Source organism: Sylvia atricapilla, chromosome W (assembly GCF_009819655.1).
Source record: "Sylvia atricapilla isolate bSylAtr1 chromosome W, bSylAtr1.pri, whole genome shotgun sequence".
In the NCBI taxonomy this organism is placed as follows: domain Eukaryota; kingdom Metazoa; phylum Chordata; class Aves; order Passeriformes; family Sylviidae; genus Sylvia; species Sylvia atricapilla.
Genome location: NC_089173.1, coordinates 14588962 through 14608562, shown reverse-complemented (window position 1 = coordinate 14608562; position 19601 = coordinate 14588962). Strand labels below are relative to the sequence as shown.

General features: G+C 45.4%; 1 long non-coding RNA gene across 1 annotated transcript in view; it reads left to right on the top strand.

Annotated features, from left to right (window-relative positions):
* Positions 1–2043, top strand: part of LOC136373474 (uncharacterized) — a 73561-nt gene extending 71518 nt beyond the window's left edge. Inside the window, exon 2 of the long non-coding RNA XR_010745652.1 lies at positions 1928–2043. This is a non-coding gene — a long non-coding RNA (uncharacterized lncRNA). The remainder of the gene's footprint in view (positions 1–1927) is intronic.
* The last annotated feature ends 17558 nt before the right edge of the window (positions 2044–19601 follow it).

The window sequence follows — 19601 nt, the reverse complement described above, 5'->3', positions numbered from 1 at the left end:
TGGATCAACTTCTGCTTCTCTAAAAAATGGGCTTTGTTTTAATGGTTTTGTCAATCCATGTGCACTACAACATCTCCATGGAGTCTTTGATAACCTTTCACTTGATATACAAAGTTTTTCAGGCTGGATTAATGCTGAGAGGCAAAAAATTGACTGTTCAAGCCTAGCAAATGGGTCAAGCTGAACTATGCTGTATCAAATACACCTTAACGAGAGTTTTCCCTCCTGTTTGTAATGGCACAGAGCCATTTGTGATGAGGAGCTGTTTTACAACTCACATGTTCTGTCTGGCTTGCAGGAGTCTGTCTCCAAGACAGATCCTGCAGTGCTTGGTTTTATGGGAGAAGGAGATGGCCTCTTGTCTTGGTTTAGATAGACAGATATCTGCTAGGGAAGATTGGAGTCTCCCTTGGAATGTTAGCCCCCCCCCCCTCCCCCTTTCCAAATTATTATAAATTTGCAATTAAAAGGCTGTCAGGCAAAGATTTTGGGAATAGGTATAGCAGTTCTTTACTAGGGATATTAAAAATACAAATGTTGTAGTAAAAAAGAATAAGCAAACAAACAAGAAATCCTAGAAAACCCTGACAGAATCAGAAATACAACCTGACACCCTGTTGGTCAGGGTGTTGGAAAACAGTCCAAAAGTAAGCCCTCCTGGAGTGGCAGATGTGGTCCTGTTGGAAGCAGTAATGATCCTGTGGAGCCAAGGGTCCAGAGATGGGCCCAGTCTTCCTTTGGGAGTCCTGTGGGAACACTGGATGTCTGGTGACACTTGTGGCTCCTTTTTATCTAGGTGGAAATGGTTTGGCTCCTCCTCCCTGGGTAGAGCATCTTACAATGGGATGATGTAACATGTCATGTCATTGGTGAGCTTTAATGGTCCATTAACAGAAGATATTCCCATGGGGGCAGTGGAACAATGAACAGAGATGAGAAACAATGCCCCACCCAGTTTTAACAGTGGGCTTGTTATCAGTGAAGGCAGTTACTCCCTCCCTTCTGGAGTTACAACAGATAAAGAAAAATCTTCCCAACCGGGTTTCAACAGATGGAATAGAATAAACATTGCTTTGGTTACAAAACCGAAGAAACCTCTCTATCCTCCAAAAAAGGCCCAGTATTTTTTATTCTTCACAAAATTAGAGTGGATGAGTGACATCTTTCCCTCATGTTCCTCAACAGTGAATCCTATTTCCCAAATATTAGCACAGCAATAAACCTGAGACCTGTAGAAAGCTTTGGCGCCATTGGCTGACAGCAAGTGATCTTCTGGCAGTGACTTTCAGGCGGAATCATGGGCAGAAAGCACCAAACAGGAGCAGCCAATGTCATGAATCACAATTATTAACTGGTGTCATTATTTGGGCCACAAAGAAAAGTTTTTACTTGTCTTTTTTTTTTTTTTTTAACAGAGATGTGAATCAAACATGAAGTGGGAAAACTGGAAGAGTTGTTTCCACGAGTGGTTTTCAAGAGTGGTTTTGTTATAAATGAGAAGAAGCCAATTAAAAATAACAGAATTTATTTAAGAAATTAAAAAAACAATTTAAAAAACCCAATAAAAAACCAATTAAAAAGCCACGATAAAATTGGACAACATCGATTGAATGTTGGGTGGGCAGAGTGACAGTAACAACGGTACCGTCCAACCTCAGCCACACACACTGGGTCCCAGTGTAAGGTTTTTATATAGTTTATTTGCCCTGAGGCTAAGTCCATTGAAAGTCCAAATATTCATGTATCTCTTTATTTCCAAGCGAGGTCTTGAAAGGGGTTCCCGTAAGTATGAAAAGACGATTCAGGAGTCTTCCCGGATCTTGTCTTTGGGGTGCTGATTTGGTCATCCTCCGGATCCCCTATCAAGATTGATATCAGATGTCGAGCAGCTGTGGAGGCCCATCCTTGATGAATGGGCCATCTCCAGTCCGGCCATGTCATTTCTGTTGCAAATGTTGTGGTTTCGAGGCTTGCACCACAGGTCTTGGAATCTCGGAGATGCCCTGGAGTAGCTTTTAATAAACCAAATCTTTGATACACGAATTTATACATTACATTTACCACAGTTTTCAAGAGCAATCATCTTCCTGCTCTCTGGGTTGTTAAGATAGGGTTAATAATTTCTGTTACCACAAAGCTGGGGAATAGAACCTCAGCTTCACTGCAACCAGGATGTTGCTTCCATTGTTCCAACCAAATCAAGTATAACTTTGCCTGGGTAATCGGGGCGGGGGGAGAAAGACAAGATTGGGACGATTTGTACTTAGAAATAAAGCTATCCTTTACTAGGTTGGGTGAAACTGTACCTAATCATCATAAGATAAATATAATTGTAACGATTGTTGGTAGCTGAACATAATTATTATCTCAAACTAGAATCATGAGAATCACAAGGGAAAATATTCACCAAAATTCATGCTTGGGTATATACAATAGAACAATGGAGGTTAATGTTTAACATAGAGTTGTGTAACAGAGGGGTATAATATTGGGGCCTTCTTGAACCCTCATCGGAGTTGGATTTGAGCTCCCAGAGCTCTTATCAATAAAGCACCCACATAATCATCCCCCTTGATTATGTGTTTTCCTCGCTAAGAGGGTGACATGATGAAAACCTTTGCTGCCTTTTTGTCCCCAAGCCATATCCTTCAGAGGGTGAATATTTCTGCATTTAATTCTGATGTTGTGCAAATGGGAAGAGAAATAATCACATTAGTGCCTCTCAGAGGTGAGGGTGAGATATTAATTTTAAAGAATTAAGGACTTTAGTTAAACTAGACATTGCTGATGTAGACTTCCCTTTTACTAACTAGACATTGTTGAGGTAAACTTTCCTTTTTTTAACATAAGCCGGATTTAAGGAACCGATAAATCAGGAGACCTGTCAACTTAATCAATAGACTCCAAGAACACAATGTGATCATAAATCAGATAGTCTTGAGAAAACAGGATCCAGGTGTCACCAACACTAAAAGGTTAAAAAGGCAAAGCGAGGAAGACGCATCTTACTTCATCATTTTGAGACCCCACCCCCTAAAAAGGACCACCGACCCATTTCAAAGAACAAACTACGCATGCTTAATTGCTTTTTGGCTAATTACCATACGAAGGGGGGAATGGGATGGACCAGAGTCATGAATATGCATTTGTGTTTTGGGTATTCAACACTTTTGTACATAAAAAGACCCTGTGATCATCTGTAAATTGCGCGTGTGTATTTGGGAGTTATCCCTCACGCTGCCTGGCGTCGTAATAAACATACACTTTCTAACTTCAAACTGTTAGAGAGTCTTTGTCCGTCATAGTTGGATATTGGTATTAGATCAATATCCATATTTTTTTAACAAATCAAGGGTACAAAGGCTTTCCATGGCTTTCCACTCTAAGATGGCATAACTGTAATAAAACTCTGTTTTACTCACTGCTTTATACCCAGCTCAACTCTAAACCAGCTCCTTTTAAAATAATGTACTCATTTTCTTTTTATATGGATCCTGCCAGGCTTCAGAATAACTCAAGTGGAGAATATTAGGAATGGAGGAGCAGGGAAGATAAACAATCTCGAGAGTAGTGTACAAATGCAGCTCGTTCAGTGCTGGAACATTCAGGCACTTTTTCCAAAAGAAGCAATTAGCACTTTTTAAATAGCAGTATTATGTGGCTGCAAAAACTCATTGTGTTCACTGCCATGAGGAATGGATGAACTTTATTCACCACAACAAAAAGGATTTTATTGAAAACAGGGAACAGATAGAAGACCTGAAACCCAAACTTTGTTGGAAGTTAGTGGTTGTATAATCCGAGTGGAGAAGGGAGCTGGGTTCGTTAAGGTGGACAGCAGATATCCATAGGTTTGCTACAGGAATTTTTTGAAGTTTCCATGTGTCTTGGTTTGGGAAGACAGGTATCAGCTAGGGAAAGCTGGAGTTTCCCTTGGAATGGAGAATGTAAACCACCACCACCACCCTTTTTTTCCAATTATATTTTTTTTCAGTTAAAAGCTTTTAGGCAAAAGATTTTGGAAATAGAAATAGCAGTTCTTTACTGGTATGTATAACAAAGCAAACAAACAAACAAACAAAACCAACTACAGCATTGATAACAAAAACAGAACCAAGAACTTTGAGGACTTTGCTTCACAAAAACCCAGGGCAGTTTGGTCCTTTGAGGGCCTTTGTAGGATTCTCAGAGCACCAAGCTGGGAACAGTGGAAAAAGAGTCTCGGCCTGGTAGCTGTAGAGTGGCAGGATGTCCCGGCAGGGCAGGGGCAGGGTGTCCCTGCAGGCAGGGGGTGCAGGGTCACGCTGTAGCAAGAGGAGCAGCGCTGATGGAACCACGACGGCAGGGCAGGGCTGGCCCAGCTCTCGCAGGGCGGCAGAGAAGCTCAGAGTTTCAGGGCGAGCAGATGATGGCAGATTTCCCAAGACTGGACTGCAGTGAAATCCTCCAGCAGGAGCACCAACCCAGCCGTGCCTTCTCCCCGAACGCTGAAAACCAGCCAGGCAGGCTACCTGAAGCTCTGTCCTTTACCTGCCTCAAACCCCCACTCCCTCCGAGCAACCACCCCTTTGTTTTGTTAAATAGTCTTAAGTACGACATTTAGTCTCCTTGGTAACTTATGGGGAAAAAATTCTTTAGAGTAAAAAGGAACAAAACCTAACCCCCAACACCATGGTTCTTGCCCCAGCATCCTCAGACCTGAAATGTTTCCTGGTTTACTGTTTCAGTATAGAATCCCAGGATGGTTTGGGTTGGAAGGGACCTTAAATACCATCCCATTCCACCCCTGCTATGGTCAGGGACACCTTCCACTATCCCAGGGTGCTCCAAACCCCATCCAACCTGGCCTTGGACACTGCCAGGGATGGGGCAGCCACAGCTTCTCTGGGCAACCTATGCCAGGGCTTCCCACCCTCACAGGGAAGATTTGGTGACTGAAAGCCATCAGCAGCACAGGAAGACCATGAAATTCCTAACCTACAGCTGTAGGAATGGTTTGGATTCAGCTCTATCCATAACAGCTGCAGGAAACCCAAATCCCAGCCAGGGTGACTAGAGGAACCATGGGGCTCATCCAGACCAGCATACCAGGAGCCCAGGTCAGCTGGGGCTCTGCTCAGCCAAGTCTAAACAACCTTCAGGGGTGGAGACCGCAATCGCTGGGAAATCTCCCCTCAGGGGAGTCTGTTAAAGAAATTTCTATTCAGTTTGGTGGATATTGGGAAAACTGAAGTGCAGGTTGGCTGTAACTTGGGACCTGCAACACTTCTAATTTTGCTCCATTTTCTTGCATTTTAACCATGCCTTGTCAACGTTCAGAAATGTAAATAGGGACTGGAGCAGATGGGCCTCAGTCTAGGATAGAAAATCAGTATTATGTCCTTTTGTCTCCGAGCTGTTGAGGAAGCTCTGGGAGAGGGTTGTGAATGTGACCCAGCAGATCTGCTCTGCCATGAAACATGGGCCCGCACTTTAGTGCTGCCTCAGAATAGAGTTTAAAAGAAATCTTATTTCCATACTGAGTCACTGCTGGCACTTGGTTGAGTGAGTGAATTTCAGTTCAGCCGGTGGTGAATTTGGGACAGGTGCAGAGGATCGGCTTTTTGTTTTCCTGGCAGATGCAAGGAGGGGGGAGAGCAACTTGGTTCTCCTCCATAAAGCAGCCACAGAATAATGGTAAATTAAGACTAAAGCATTTCTGATGAATAAAGGCAGAAGCACAAAGTTCCAGAAGAAAATGTGCTCCACAAAAAACCCAGAAGTTTCCAAACTTGCAAAATATGAATTTGTTATAAAGCCAAATATTTATAATTTTTTTTAGTGAGTTTGAAACATCTCATGGAATCATTTAGGTTGGAAATAACCCAGCTGGAGGAGCAGAAGGATGAAGCCAGCCACCCCAGCATACCCTGGTCCCAGGTAGGTGGGAGGTGTTACAACAGGTACAGACCTCAATGCAGACCCTTGGGTCCTGGCCACCACAGACATTTCTCACCAATTCATTGCAATCTGTTTTTCACACTTATATCATTACTAAAAGTGTTTTTGGGTGATTTGGGCCTGTTGTTTTATTCGTTAAATGGTTATTTCTCAGTTAGAAAAGGCTGTTAGAAAAGGCTACAATAAAAGCCTTCAGCAATTTCAAAGCTCTATCTTGAGAAAAGTGATGTAATGAATAAAATTAACTATGAAATATTTGATTAACTGATTAAATTTGGTTTTTAAACACTGGCAAAGCTGCAAGATACTTTTCACTGTCGGACAGTGAACCCTCCTGGCTTTGGGGGCAGCCAGTTTTGGGGCAGGCTGATGTACAACCACAGGCTTTGGAGTGAAAGAAAATCCGAGTGGTGATTTCAGCAGAGCTCCACCCCAAGGTCCACACCCCGCCTCTGCTTATCCTTCCAGGGATAAACTCTGAGCTGTAATTCCACCCCAGTTCGGCAGTTTCAGGATTTTCCGTTGTTTTCCATTGTTCCATCGTTTTTCCAGCCTGCGACAGCCATGTCCCAGAGCTCCTCTCCCATGTAGTGACAACACAAGTGGCCAGTTGGCCACTTGGCAGCTCCAGGGATGCTGCTGAGGCTCCTCCAGCCCATCTGCCCCGCAGGTTCCAGGGATTTGTGTCTCCAGCAGGGAGGACACAAGGAATTATTTATGTGTGGGCTCACACAGGCTCCTCCTGGAGCAGCCCTGGCAGATGGATGAAGCTCCAAATCCGTCAGTTAGATGCCTCCTGAGCTGAAGGATGGGAATGATTGCTCAGCAGGGGATGCTGCAGGAGGTGGATGCTGCAGCCAATCCTCCTCCCGGCTCCATGTGTCCATGGCCCTGTGCCCGTGAACACTCTTGTCCATGGGAAAGACCTGGGTAGGTTTGAGGATGCATTTTAGAGGAGGAAAAGCGCCAGGAAGAAGAAGGAACTGAGGCCCCGTTGTTAACAAAATATCAGAAAATCGTATAGCAGTAGTTATGCTAAGGCTTCTTGGCTAGCATTAGGGCACTAGGCCTTGGGAAGGTAGCCTGGGAATGTTCTGGGTCTGTGGAAACAATAATCAAAGGGATTAGCAAAGCATGAAGAACATGCTGAAAGGGAAAACTGTCTTAAAGATAAAGTTTGAAATATTACTAGGAGGGGGTCTAGTGACGGGGAAAAGTAAATTTTGGTAATTAACCTATAGTTTTAAATAAGACAAGCATGTAGAATTTATTACTTTAGAAGTCTGTTACCTAGTAGATGAACATCATTGCTTTGATCAAAGAATTTTTCTGTTTGTCACGTAGTATGATGAAGTAATCTTTGTAAAAAGGTATAAAAACCTGAGTCTTGATGAGGGTCTTTGGGAATCCTGATTTGGGATGCTAGTCCCCAGGACCCCGGGCCCCGAATAAAGCACGACATAAACTGACTCCTTGTTAGTTTGTGTTTTCACTTTGTTTCGGGCAACAGTTTTCTGGTGACCGCGGCAGGACTCCGAAGGCTGCTGGGGCGGTTCGCGAGCTGATCAACTCCACGCCGGCACCAGGTGATTTCTGGGGAGACATCAACCCGTGCCCGACCCCGCGCCTGACGGACGACTGTGAGGTAAGCCCGACAAGTGCTTTATTCCTCTGATAAAGGTGTCGCCCTATAAGACGAGAGAGTAATTCCCGCAGGGCTGGGTAAAAAAAAAAAGACGTCTGTGGTTGTGGTAAAAGCCTAGGCGCTGGCCGTAAGACACGGCAAGGAAGCTGTGCAGGACCAGCACTTGCCGCTCGTAGTGACGAGAAAAGGCAAGAATTGGTGGAATAGGTGGAATAATCAAGTTGTGTGAGTGAGATAATAAAATTGTGAATGAGTGTTTGTTGATTAAGTGTGTCATGATGCCGTTTAAAAACTTCAAAGCATTGGCGTCCGTAGGTATGGAGATCCCCGATGATTCTCCGCTCGAATGCTTGCTGAAAAATTGGAAATTGGGTAATTTTGGGCAAGAACTGTGCAAAAAGAAATTAATGGCTATTGTAATTATGTTTGGCCACAATATGAGACTGGGGGAATGCAATGGCCCCGGAATGGTACTTTGAATTCTGATATTATTACTCCTTTGATGCACTTTTTGCAGAATAATGAGAAATGGGATGAGATACCGTATTTGGATTTGTTTTATTATTTGCAAGGAAAGCCGGAGTGGCAGAAAGAGTGTGGTTTGTTGGTGTTGAACGTTACTGCAGATGACAAATGTTTAGGTTGTAAAAGCAGGGAAAATTGTAAGTGCTGTTCTGTCACATTCAAAGAACCTGAGGAGGATGTTTCAATGCTGGTAGCACCTAGTGCTCCTCCTCTGGAATCCTCAGACGAGGAAGATTCAGAGGAAGAGGATGGTGGGGAGAAAATGAGGGAAAAGGAAAAGCCTAGAACTCCTTTATCGGAAAGGACCAGGAGAGGTCGGGTAGGAGGGAAAGGGAGGAGGAATCAGGGAAGTTACAGCTGGCATTGATATTCATGGGACAGTCACAGGAGGATATAAGGAAGAAATTACAAAAGTTGGAAGGGGAAGAAACTCGGAATTTGGAGAAATTGTTGGAAGTGGCGTGGAAGGTGTATAATAATCGTGAAAAGGAAACTGCTAAAAGACAGCAAGCTAGCATGTTGGCTGTGTTGCAGCAAGCTGCTGAAGGAACTTTCCGAGGGAGAGGACGAGGCCGCGGTAGGGGCAGAGGAGGAATGGGTATGGTGGCAAATGGTGGGAGAGGGGGATTTGGAATGGCAGGGCAGACTGGGGGACGATCGAGACTGGGATTTGACCAGTGTGCCCTATGCAAAAATCGAGGACATTGGAAGAATGTATGCCCCCTTAATGGAGGTATGGGAGATAACGGGGTGGTGTCCATGGGGAGTCCGGGCCAACTGAGTGACGGGAGTCCTTTCCAAAGAGGACCGCAAGGTGTCGCTCAAGCCTTTATGATGGGAAACTATCAGAACCAAAGCTGACTAGACCGGGATTTAAAGGTGATTCTGGAAATAGAGGGGGAACCACTGGAATTTCGGGTAGATACGGGAGCCACATACTCAGCTATAAACACACAGGTCGGGCCATTAAGTGATTCTAAAATCCAAGTGGTTGGGGTAACAGGTCAAATAGAAGAACGACCATTTTTGCGACCTGTGGACATTAAATTTGGGGGGAAAGAATTTGACCACCAGTTTTTGTATATGCCCAATAGCCCTGAATCTTTATTAGGAAGGGACTTGCTGTCTGTGTTGCAAGCAAAAATAACATTTGAAAAAGGAAGGGCGAAATTAGAAATGCCAGAAGAAAACATATCTAAATTGTTTTTGGTTAGGGAAGTGGAGTCAGTAGAAGTCCCCAAAGAAATAGAGTTGGCTATGGTCCCCTGGGTATGGGAAACAGGTATTCCGGGAAAATCTAAGGCTGCACAACCAGTAGTAGTGGAATTAAAAGAAGGAGCCAGCCCGGTAAGAATAAAGCAATATCCTTTAAAATTGGAAGCAAAGAAAGGAGTGGCCCCGATGATATCCCAATTCCTGACCATAGGTATTTTGCAGGAATGTGAATCTGAGTTTAATACTCCCATTTTCCCAGTAAGAAAACCAAATGGTAAGTATAGGTTAGTCCAGGATCTAAGGGCCATTAATAATATCACTAAGGACATTCATCCAGTGGTGGCTAATCCTTATACCTTGTTAACATCTGTGTCAGAAAAATTTCAGTGGTTCTCAGTAATTGATTTAAAGGACGCGTTCTTCTGCATCCCTTTGGCATTTCAAAGCAGGAAATATTTTGCTTTCGAGTGGGAAGACCCAGAGACAGGGAGGAAGAAACAACTCACTTGGTGTCGTCTGCCTCAAGGATTCAAAAACTCACCTACAATATTTGGGAATCAATTGGCTCGGGAATTAGAAGAATGGAAGACAACACAGGTAAAGGAGTCACCTTTCTCATTTGTGATTTTGCAATATGTAGATGATATTTTTCTCGCTACTGCAGATAAGGAGATTTGTTTGAAGTTGACCATCGATCTGCTGAACATGCTAGGTCAGGCTGGATACCGGGTGTCCAAAGAAAAAGCGCAACTGGTAAGACCACAAGTTATCTACTTAGGATGTGAAATTTCTCAAGGAGTGCGTAAGTTGGGGGTCAATCGAATTCAGACTATCTGTGCTATCCCGACCCCACGAAATCATCAAGAATTGAGGTCATTCTTGGGAATGGTGGGGTGGTGCAGGTTGTGGATCCCTGATTTTGGATTAAAGGCCAAACCTCTCTACGAGGCTGTGAAAAATCCCGAACTGAAATGGGGCAAGATTGAGGAAAAAGCATTCCAGGCCCTCAAACAGGCACTGAGAGAAGCTCCGGCACTGGGATTGCCTGACCTCAATAAAGATTTTCAACTCTATGTGACCGAGAGGCAGAAATTGGCATTGGGAGTGCTCACCCAAAAATTGGGATCATGGAAACGCCCGGTAGGATACTTTTCCAAACAATTGGACTCAGTTAGTGCTGGATGGCCAGGATGCTTGAGAGCAGTGGCCGCAACAGTACTATTGATACAAGAAGCCAGGAAATTAACTCTTGGAAGAAAAATGGAGGTATACGTTCCCCATATGGTGTTGACTGTTTTAGAACAAAAAGGGGGGCATTGGTTATCCTCAAGCCGGATGTTACAATACCAGGCATTGCTGAGAGAGCAGGATGATATTGAATTAAAATCGACTAATCATCTTAACCCAGCAGAATTCTTAAGAGCAGAAGAGGAAACTGGAGAACTGGCACATGACTGTGTGGAAGTCATTGAGCAAGTATATGCCAGCCGAAAGGACTTAAAAGATGAGCCCTTGGAGAATCCCGATTGGGAACTGTTCACGGACGGATCAAGCTTTGTGGAGAATGGAACCAGGTATGCTGGGTATGCGGTGGTCACCTTGCAACAAGTGATAGAGGCCAAAGTTTTGCCTCCTGGGACCTCGGCCCAGAAGGCTGAAGTCTGGGCCCTAACATGTGCTCTCATATTAAGTCAAGAGAAGAGGGTAAACATATGGACAGATTCTAAATACGCCTTTGGGGTGGTACATGTTCATGGTGCCCTTTGGAAAGAGAGGGGCCTGCTGAATTCCCAAGGATCATTAATTAAACACCGGGAAGAAGTAAAAGCTCTTTTAGAAGCTATCCATAAGCCACAGGCTGTTGCGGTGATGCATGTGAGAGGACACCGAAACGAGGAAGGGAAAGCATTCCAAGGGAACCAGTTGGCAGACCGGACGGCCAAGCAGGCAGCCCGAGAGGTATGGACTCAGTTGGTATTACTGCCCACACGAATCAATCCAGCCACACCGTTTATGGATCAACGACCCCTCTACTCGCCAGATGATGAAAAATTGGCAGCATTTGTTCAAGCTCGGAAAAATTTAAGAGGATGGTATGTAACTTCTACTGGACAGGTGGTACTGCCTCAGAGGATCATGAAAACAGTTTTGGAAATAGAACATAATAAATGCCATTGGGGAGCAGAGGCGCTGACAAAATTCTTGAAAAATGAGATAATCTCTAACCAGATGCTAACAATGGCTAAAAGGATCAATGCTATGTGCCCTTTGTGTATTAAGAACAATCCGGTGGTAAGAAAACAGGTGCAAATGGGTAAAATACAAATTGGACCACAGCCTGGAGACTATTGGCAAGTAGACTTTTCTGAGTTACCTAAAGCACAGGGGTATAAATATTTGTTGGTTTATGTGTGTACCTTTTCGGGATGGCCAGAAGCTTTCCCTTGCAGAACAAATCAGGCTAAAGAAGTAGTTAAAACGTTATTGAGAGAAATAATCCCTAGATTTGGGGTGCCATTAGGGCTATCATCGGACAGGGGTCCTCATTTTGTGGCAGGAATTGTGCAGGAGATAGCTAGGATGTTGGGAATCATGTGGAACTTACATACTCCATGGAGGCCTCAATCGAGTGGACAGGTAGAGAGGATGAATCAGACACTAAAAGGGCAGATCAAGAAAATATGCCAGGAAGCCAAAATCCAGTGGCCACAAGCTTTACCACTGGCCCTACTAAGAATAAGAATCAAACCGAGGGAGAAAGTTGGTGTAAGCCCATACGAGATTCTGTATGGCAAACCTTACCATGCATCCACCTATCAGGGAAACCCTCATTTGGTAGGAGATCAAGTGTTGATGAACTATGTGTTGTCACTAAACAAAACTCTTACAGCCATCTGAGGAGCTCTGCAGTGGAACCGCCCATTGCCGTTGGAAAATCCTGTTCACGACATTGTTCCCGGAGATCAGGTGTATGTGAAGAATTGGAACGCTGAGCCCTTAAAAGAAACATGGGACAGTCCTCACCAGGTGATAATGACAACTTACACCGCAGTGAAGGTCGAAGGGATCGACAGTTGGATACACTATACCCGTGTAAAGAAGGCCCCGCCGAAATGGGAGGTGCAACCGCTATCTGCTACCCGAATGGTGTTCAGAGCAAAGCACTGATAACTGTGTTTTTGTATATTGCATATCTGTCAAATGCTTTTGTGGTAGTGGATGTTCCTGAGCCTTTAGTGGTAATACCTGAAAATGCTACTCTGAAATTAACGTGTCTATTTTCTGACAATCAGGGAGCTGGATTCACTTACATAATTGCCGGATGGAGACGATCAGGAGAGGTAATAAAGGACGGAGTCATAAAATTTTGGGACGAGAATCAGCAAAGAGGAAATACTACCCTTCAAATACCTGGCATTCAGAGACATCAAGGTGGTCAATTTGCTTGTATTGTCTGGATAAGAAACAGTTTTGCATATGGGGATTTTGAAGTAAAGGTTTTGGCTGAGGATGAGGCAGTGGTCGGAGATTATCCAATATCAGTAATACCCGTAAGTACCCGAGTAGATATATGGGATGGCCCTCCGTTGCGGATAAGCTGTATGTTCAGGTTAGAAAAGATTTGTAGGTGGAAGATACAGGTCAAATGGTGGAAACGGAATCAAGAACAAGGATGGGAAAGTCAAACAAAAGAGACAAGCTGGTGGTTGGAAGAAATGACAGGAAAGGGATGGTTGAATATCACTAATCCTCGAATAGGGGAGACAGAAGAACAATATTTGTGTGTAGTATCCTGTGGGACTAATGGAAATTATGGGTTAAGGAAAGTGGAAGCCAGACCACATACAAATGTAGGGATACGCCCTCAACATAGTGTCTATAAAGCTGTCAGAGGGAGAGATGTCATTCTCAGTTGTAACTTGGAATCGGGAAGAAAGTTTTCGGATTACGGATGGTGGTTCAAGAGAAATTTGGTTTCTGGGGAAAAATACAAACTGCAGGAAAGACTGGAGTTGTTGACTCTTGACTATCAAGGATGTGCGGGGGGGGGGTAGATGAAGGAAATTACATTTGTTGGATAGCCCATGATGAATGGTGGGGGATGGGGACAATAACCGTGTCTATCTGGGAGACGGAGACAAGAGTGACTAGACAAACACCAGAAATTGACCATTTAGTCAGAAGTGCTGATCAGGAAAATTTGGTGGTAGGACTCATAAGGGATTTTGGTCAAATTCAGAATGTAACAACCATTACGGCTTGTCTACCTTTACCACACGCTGCTGGAGATCCTATACCATGGGGAGTAATCCCTGTGACGAATATGCCGACCATGGTAAAGAACGGGACCCGGGAATGTAGGAATGAATTACACAATCGAACTAAAACGGTAGAACGGCTGACGGTGGTTCGGAAACAGTGGTCAACTCCAGGACAACGTGCAGATTGTAAAGCACTTCCAAATTCGATTTTTACAAAGATAGGTAGATTTAAGGATGTGGGATGGTGTGAATATGATGAGATCCGGAAAACTGATCAATCTATTGTAGAGCATTATTATGAGATGGTATGTCAAGAAAATAAAGTTCAGTGGGAAAATTGGCAGGCCATTTGGGGACCAAGCTTACTGGAGACATATAGTTACTTAGGGGACATAGGATGGTGTATAGAATGGAAAGGTTTGAAAAATCAAACTCATGGGAGGGTCGTAAGGGGAGACTCGGCTCATCGGAAAAGGAAGGAGCAATTAGGGAATTGGAACTGCACACAAGTGTTTACATGCGATAGTCCAGAAAACCAAATCGGGTTAGTACCGGTGTTAATATTATTGAAATGGGGATGTGAATGTCGAGGATATAACCATACTATTAAAGGAACCTTAAAAGGGACGAATCAATTGGATTGCAAAAATACAATGGTTAGGAGCCCAGGGAATTTAGTTTGGATTATGGGACACGGACAATGGACTACTCACATGCCCATAGATGGTCCTGTCACTCAGATAACCTTAGGGGTACCTACTTTATGTCCATTTTGGAGACAGTCAAAATTAACAAGTGAGGAAATGAAAGGACGGACCCGACGAGAAACCGGAGATGAGTTAGGTCCTGAGGATGAGTGGCATGAACCATCAGGAGGAGTAAAATTCGGGTGGGTATTGGAATCTTTGTTTGCCCAAATTTCAACTTATCATAATAGGGAAATGTTATATAAATTAATGGGACAAACCGAAAGACTGGCTGCAGTCACAAAAAAAGGATTCAAAGATGTTAATTTGCAGTTACAGGCAACCACGAGGATGACAGTACAGAATCGTATGGCATTGGATATGATATTACTCAAGGAACATGGGGTGTGTGGGTATTTGAATGGTAAGGATGACCTTTGCTGTATACACATCCCAAATGTGACTACCGAAGTAGAGAGGGATATTAGCCAATTAGACCAAATTGAATCAAAAGTCCAGGAGGTAGAGAAGGAGGCAGAACATAATTGGGTTGGAGCTTTATTTAGCTCATTTGGAATCCAGATCTCTGGTTGGATCTCTTCAGTGATACAATATATGATCATGATTGTAATAATCATTATTGTAGTAGTAATCTCATACAGGTGCCTTCTGGGAATGATTATCTGGGAAGGAACTCATACCCATGTACTGGTTTGGAGTAAATTAGGGAAGAACCTCCAAAAGGAGTCCCCTAAACCAAACCTCCACCACCCCTTCCCCCCCCCCCAGCCCTGGATTCGGGAAGGAAAATACCTCGGAGGAAAGTGGAAAAACCGGTTTATTGACAAAAATACACTCCCCAACACCGAATAGTGGGAAAAGACGGGTTACTGTGACGATGGGGAGGGTGCTGACGCGTCTCTGTCTGGCCCGGGTCTTCTCCAACTTCTCAGGTCAGGTCAGGTCCGGAGCCGGTTCAAACCTTGGGGGGGGGGGGGGGGGGGGGGGGGAGGGGGAGAGAAAGGAAGGAGGGGGAAAGAAAACCAAACAGAAGCAGCAGGAGGGAAAGAAAAAATGGTGGCAGGGGCAGCCGGAGAGCAGAGCGAAGCAAAGCGAAGCGAAGAAGGCAAAAGCAGCCGAGCCAGCTGAAGCAAGAGCCGAAAGCAGCCAAGAAGGAAAAAGGAGGCAGGAACTGCAGGCTCCCGCCCAAGAGGGCGGGATTCAGCTGCGAGACATAACAACATATCCAAGATATGGGATGGATATATGGGATAGGAGGCAGCTCAACCCAGAACATTCCACCCCTTATCCCATATATCCATCCAATTAAAACTTTCATCTGACTTACTCAGACCTTTAGCACTTACACATTTCCGTCCGTCTTACTTGCTCAGACCTTCGACACTTACACATTTCCTTCTGTTTCATGTCTAACTGATCTAACACGCAGACAATGGTAGTAACATTCAGCACATATCAATCTTACCCCATATTCAGATCTCCCTGAGGTACACATTGCATTGTTCCATCTTTCTGCATTATCCACCATGTACAACCCGGTCCTTGAGCAGAGACAACTCCACGGATGGGTTTGCCCGTACTCAAGTCAGGGTTGATCCATACTGTCTTTCCCAACAAACCTCTAACATGGGCCACTGGGACTTTATCTCCATCTACTACATTAAGGTGCTGGGACTGAGCAGGACCCGCTCGGTTGGTGGAACCTTGAGTGTTAACTAACCAGGTGGCTTTTGCTAAATGCTGCTCCCAGTTTTTTAAGGACCCTCCACCCAACGCCTTCAGGGTGGTTTTTAACAGCCCATTGTACCTCTCCACTTTACCCGCGGCTGGTGCATGGTAGGGGATATGATATACCCATTCAATGCCATGTTCCCTAGCCCAGGTTTTAATAAGATTATTTTTGAAATGAGTCCCATTGTCTGACTCAATTCTCTCGGGAGTGCCGTGCCTCCAAAGGACCTGCTTTTCAAGGCCCAGGATGGTGTTGCGGGCTGTAGCATGAGACACAGGGTAGGTTTCCAACCATCCTGTGGTGGCTTCTACCATGGTCAGCACATGACGCTTGCCTTGGCGGGTTTGAGGTAGTGTGATGTAATCAATCTGCCAGGCCTCCCCATACTTGTACTTAGACCACTGCCCTCCATACCAGAGAGGCTTCATCCGCTTGGCTTGCTTAATGGCAGCGCATATTTCACAGTCACTGATAACTTGAGAAATGCTGTCCATGGTTAAATCCACCCCTCGGTCTTGTGCCCACTTATAGGTGGCATCTCTACCTTGGTGACCTGAGGCATCATGGGCCCATCGTGCTAGAAATAACTCTCCCTTGTGCTCCCAGTCAAGATCTATCTTCAACTCCCCTATCTTTGCAGCTTGATCTACCCGCTGATTATTTTGCTGCTCCTCATTAGCTCTACTCTTGGGGACATGGGCATCTACATGGCGAATCTTCACAGGTAGGGTTTCTAACCGGGCAGCGATATCTTTCCACTCTTCAGCAGCCCAAATTGGTTTACCTCTACGCTGCCAGTTCGCCTCTTTCCATTTCTTCAGCCATCCCCACAGAGCATTGGCTACCATCCAAGAATCAGTATACAGATAGAGCCTTGGCCACTTCTCTCTCTTTGCAATATCTAGGGCCAGTTGAATTGCTTTAAGTTCAGCAAATTGACTGGATCCACCCTCTCCCTCAACGACCCCTACAACCTGTCGTGTGGGGCTCCATACAGCTGCCTTCCACCTCCGACCCATCCTTACGACACGGCAGGAACCGTCGGTGAATAAAGCGTAACATATTTCCTCTGCTGGCAACTGGTCGTATGGCAGAGCTTCCTCAACCCGGGTCACTGGTTCTTGTTCTTCATCTGCAACACTGAAACTTTCACCTTCGGGCCAGTTTGTAATTACTTCCAAAATTCCAGGGCGATTCAATTTCCCAACTTGAGCGCGTTGTACAATGAGGGCAATCCACTTGCTCCAGGTAGCACTGGTGGCGTGGTGGGTGGAGGGAACCTTTCCTCTAAACATCCACCCTAGCACTGGTAGTCGGGGTACCAGGAGGAGTTGTGCTTCCATACCTATAACCTCTGAGGTGGCCCGAACCCCTTCATAGGCTGCTAGAATTTCCTTTTCTGTTGGAGTATAGCTGGCTTCTGACCCTCGGTAACTTCGACTCCAAAATCCCAGTGGTCGGCCTCGAGTCTCCCCAGGCACCTTCTACCAAAGGCTCCAGGACAGACCATGGCTCCCAGCTGCAGAATAGAGCATGTTCTTCACGTCCGGTCCCGTCCTGACTGGACCAAGGGCTACCGCGTGAGCAATCTCCTGTTTAATCTGAGTAAAAGCATGTTGCTGCTCAGGGCCCCACTGGAAAGTGTTTTTCTTGCGAGTTACCAGGTGGAGAGGGTTTACAATCTGACTATATTCTGGAATATGCATCCTCCAAAAACCTATGACACCTAGGAAAGATTGTGTCTCCTTCTTGTTAGTTGGTGGAGACATCGCTGTGATCTTATTGATGACATCAGTGGGAATCTGACACCGTCCATCTTCCCACTTAATTCCCAGGAACTGAATTTCTCTAGCAGGTCCTTTAACTTTGCTCTTCTTGATGGCAAAACCAGCTTTCAGGAGAATCTGGATAATCTTCTCTCCTTTTTCAAACACTTCAGCTGCAGTGTTCCCCCACACAATGATGTCATCGATGTACTGCAGATGTTCTGGAGCCTCACCCTCTTCCAATACAGTTTGGATCAATCCATGACAAATGGTAGGACTGTGCTTCCACCCCTGGGGCAGTCGATTCCAAGTATACTGCACACCCCTCCAGGTGAAAGCAAACTGAGGCCTGCATTCTGCAACCAGAGGAATGGAGAAAAAGGCATTGGCGATGTCAATAGTGGCATACCACCTTGCTGCCTTGGACTCCAGCTCGTACTGGAGTTCCAGCATGTCCGGCACGGCAGCACTCAGCGGTGGAGTCACTTCATTCAATGCCCTGTAGTCCACAGTCAGCCTCCATTCTCCATCCGACTTGCGCACAGGCCAGATGGGGCTGTTAAAGGGTGAGTGGGTTTTACAGACCACCCCTTGGCTCTCCAACTCACGAATCATTTTGTGGATGGGAATCACTGCATCTCGAACTGTTCTATACTGCCGCCGATGCACTATAGAAGTGGCGACTGGCACCTGCTGATCTTCCACCTTCAACAATCCCACAGCAGATGGGTCATCCGATAGTCCAGACAGGGTGTTCAGTTGCTTAACACCCTCTGAATCCCTTTGGGTCTTTCAAATACCCATTCCGAAGAAAATCTATGCCCAGAATACACGGGGCCTCTGGGCCGGTCACAATCAGGTGTCTCTGCCAGTCCTTTCCAGTCAGGCTCACCTCAGCCTCCAACAAAGTCAACTCTTGTACTCCTCCGTCACCCCGGCAATGGAAATTGGTTCTGCCCCCACATGTTCCGATGGCACCAAAGTACATTGCGATCCAGTGTCCACCAAAGCCTCATGTCTCTGTGGCGCCGATGTGCCAGGCCATCGAATCCACACAGTCCAAAACACACGATTCTCCCCAACCTCTACCTGGCTAGAGGCAGGGCCCCTCTAAGCCTGATTATCTTTCTTTCTTTGGACATATGTCCTAGAGGTTCCCTCCAGGGGATCAGACATATCATCATCGTCCCGACTGCAGACAAGTGGTGCTGCTCTCTGTTTAGTAGGACTTCCTCTTTGAATCCTACCTTCTTTCGATTTACGCACCCATTGTGCCAGAGCAGCAGTGGGTTTTCTGTCCCACCTCCTCATGTCCTCCCCAGCTTCACGCAAGAAGACCCACAACTCGGTTCTCGGAGTGCGCCTTCTCTCCCCAACAGAGGTACGCCTGCGTTGAACACCAGGGTCTCTAATTTGAATGGCCGAAATTTGGAGGAAGTCCTCCCTAATCTCTTCCCTGAGCTTTTTGTGATTTTCCTCTAATTTATCTTCCAATTTCTGCAGTCGTGTTTCCACAGCTTCAATCCTGGCGTGAGTTGGGCCATGTACTGAATCAGCATATGCTCGAAGCTTCCTTGCCATATTGAGCACGATTTCGTGTGTCTCCTCCCGCTTCATTATTGCTAGAGCAGAAGCGTATTCAGATGGTCCAAGTCGTACAAGTTTTCGCCACATCACGGGTGTACATGGTACCAAATCTGGGTTCTTAGTGTTTGGGTCATCTGAGAAGATAATCTCTGCCACTGCCATTTCTCTCAAGCGTTGAATCCCTTGTTCTATGGTCTTCCACTGGGTCTGCTGCATGTAGAG